Consider the following 3,484-nt stretch of genomic DNA (forward strand, 5'->3'; position numbering starts at 1 on the left):
ATTTTTGTCTTTCCACATTTTGACTATGATGTGTCTGGATATGGATTTTTTTGCATCATTTTCCACTTAGAGTTTTTTAACTTCTAAGGTGGGTACATTATGATTTTCATTACATTTGCATAATTTCAGCCATTATTTCTTCAAATATTTTTTATGTCTCCTTGCTCTTCTGGTATTCCACATATATGTTGATGCACTTAATGATGTCCCACACTTGTCTGAATCTGTTAACAATTTTGATTTTTTTTCTTTTCTGTTATTCACACTGCACTATCTTGGTTTATATCCATACTTATTAATTTTTCTTGTGCTTCATCAAATTTACTGGAGCTCACCAAGTGGTTTTTTTTCATTGCTATTATTCAGCTTTCAACTCAAAAATTCATTGATTATTGGGAATTTCAGATAATACATGGTACCAATTCCAGACACTAATTTGTTCCCCACAGGAGATTGTTTTTGTTAGCCTGGTGATTTATTTGTTAAACACATTTATTTGTTAAACAAATTTTTTAAATAAAAACTAATTCTGCAAAGCCTATTGTGCACTTCTGGTATGTCTACTCAGAAAGTCTTATCTGGCTACCTACTGGTCACCAATGGATCAGCATAGCCTCTTGCTGGTCAATATTTGTGCATAAGCCATTTTAGCCAGTTCTATTTTTTCTCTTTACCACTGGAAATATATGTGGCTTGGAGCCTGCTATCACAGTACAGATAGTATACATTTTTTTTTGCCTCACGTTCAAGCAGATATTAATACCTCAGAGATTCCCTCTCTATCACTCCTGAAAGAGCACAGCCTTAGACATGCATCAGCCTTCCTGATTGCCAAGAATGATTCTGATATTATTTTAAAGCCTGAATTACTAAGAATTCCCCTTGGGTCAGAGAAGCCTATTGTGTAGTCAGTATTTGGTCAGAAGTTGGGCTAAAGCTATTTGGGACAGTGATGTTTCTATCCTAATTTGATGGACTGGTTTGCAGCTTAAGAATACTCTCAAATCTACCTTCAAATCCTTCTCTTGTTTAGGCACAGTTTAACACATGCCCACATCAGAGTTCACTGGGATCCCAGAAAGACTCTTGTCTGTTTTTGGTTCAATCTATTATCACACAGAATACGACATGACAAGGAAGCAGGTTTCTTGAATCTTAATTTGCCTCTTCATAATATTAAAAAATCTCCATAATTGTTCCTCCTTTAATATTGTCTGTGTGACTTTCCTGCTTCTGAAAATTCTTAGTGCTGTTCACTGTTCTCAAGACACATTTTAAAGTCCTTGAAAAGTGCTTACTAATTCCATTTCTGGTTACATATCCAAAACAATGAAAAGCAGAGTCTTAAAAAGGTATGTGTATACCCATATTTGTGGCAGCATTTTTCACATTAGCTGAGAGGTGAAAGCAAGGATACATTATATAGATGAATGGCTAAACAGAATGTGGTATACACATGCTAGGGAATATTATTCAGCCTTAAAAAGGAAAAGAATTATGAGGCATGCTGCAACATATGTGACCTTTGAAAACATTATGCAAAGTAAAATAAGTCAGTCACAAAAAGACAAATACTGCATGATACGACTGATAGGAGGTATCTAGTCAAATTCAGAAAAACAGAAGTAGAACAGAGTCTGCCAGGGGCTGGGGATAGATGGGAAATGGGGAATTGTTTAATAAGTACAGTTCAGTTTCGGTTTTGCATGAAGTTCTGGAAATTGTTATACAACAATGTGAATATATTTAACACTGCTCAATTATATACTAAAAATGGTTAAGATGATAAGTTTATTGTATGTGTATTTTACCACAATTAATTTTTGAAGACTTACTATATCCTTCATGATCTTATCCAGTTCCTCTGTCCAGCTTCACTTCTAGCCTTCTCGGGAACAATTCCCTGAACCCTATATGCTAGCACTCATCAGTTACATGCCATTTAGCAAACTCTCCTTGTTCTCTGCCCTAACTCCCTATAGATACCTTTGATTTTTGACTTGGCAAGTATACTTTTACTTTAATCTGCTTTAGAAACTAATTTCTTTTCATTTTTAAAAAATTTAGTTCCAGTTAGTTAACATACAGTGTTATATTAGTTTCAGGTGTACAATATAGTGATTCAACAATTCCATGCATCACTCAGTGTTCATCATGACAAGTGCACTCTTTAATCCCCATCACCTATTTCATTCATCAACAACTTTCACATGCCATTCAACTCACCCATTAAACTGTATAATTCAATGAGCTTTGAAATAATCACAGATAAGTGTAACTATCATCATACTCAATTTCAGAACATTTTCATCACCCCAAAGTGAAACCCCCTAACTTTTAGTTATCACTCTCAATCTTGTAATGCTCCAAACCCAGTTCTAGTCAACCACTCTTCCACTTTCTGTCTCCATATATCTACTTATTCTTGATATTTTATATAAGTAGAGTCGTGTAAGATATGTCTTTGGTTACTGGCTTCCTGTTGTATGTCCATATCATGGAATGTTTAGCCACAAAAAGGAATGAAGCATTGATACATTAAGACTCTTTCCTTAAAAAACATTCCTTGACAGCCCTGAAATTTGTTTAAATGATCCCCCCAAATCCTACTTCCCTCTATTTTAATCCTTAATTAGCCAGATGTTCACACTGGACTTGAATCTTTTTTGACAGCTGTAAAATTTTATATAAGTTTATATGAACATACTGTTTTATCAGGTTTTCTTTTTTCCTCACAAGAACTCATTAGTTTAAAAACAAACAAATCAAGATTAGTGCTTCTCAATACTGACTTCACAATAAAATGTCCGAGAGAGATCTTAAAAATTCAGTACCTGCACCACAACTCAGGTCAATTATATCATAATCTCAGGAAGGAGGTCTGGGGACTGAGACTTCAGTATTGCTTTAAAATTTCCCAGCTGAAAAAAAAAAGAAAAAAAAATTTCCCAGCTGATCCACAGCCAGGATCAAAAACTACTAATTTAGACACAAAAAAGACTTAGTCATCTTCTACTACAGTATGTTGTATGTATAAATTAATAGTACTGTACTAAGGGTTGCCTAGGTGGTGGCTCAGTTGGTTAAGTGTCTGCTTTTGGCTCAGGTCCTGAGATTGAGCCTTCTATCAGCCTCACTGCTCCGCATGGAGCCTGCTTCTCCCTCTCCCTCTGCCTGCTGCTCCTCCTGCTTGTGCTCTGTCTCTCTCTCTCTCTTTCTCTCTCTCTCCGTAAAATAAATAAATAAAATCTTTTTAAAAATAGTACTGTACTGGGATGCCTGGGTGGCTCAGTGGTTGAGCATCTGCCTTTGGCTCAGGGTGTGATCCTGGAGTCCTGGAATCGAGTCCCGCATTGGGCTCCCTGCATGGATCTTGCTTCTCTCTCTGCCTATGTCTCTGTCTCTCTCTCTGTGTCTCTCATGAATAAATAAATAAAATCTTAAAAAAAAATAGTACTGTACTAATTAGGTCATGATTGATAGC

The sequence above is a fragment of the Canis aureus genome, chromosome 9 (assembly GCF_053574225.1).
Source record: "Canis aureus isolate CA01 chromosome 9, VMU_Caureus_v.1.0, whole genome shotgun sequence".
Lineage (NCBI taxonomy): Eukaryota > Metazoa > Chordata > Mammalia > Carnivora > Canidae > Canis > Canis aureus.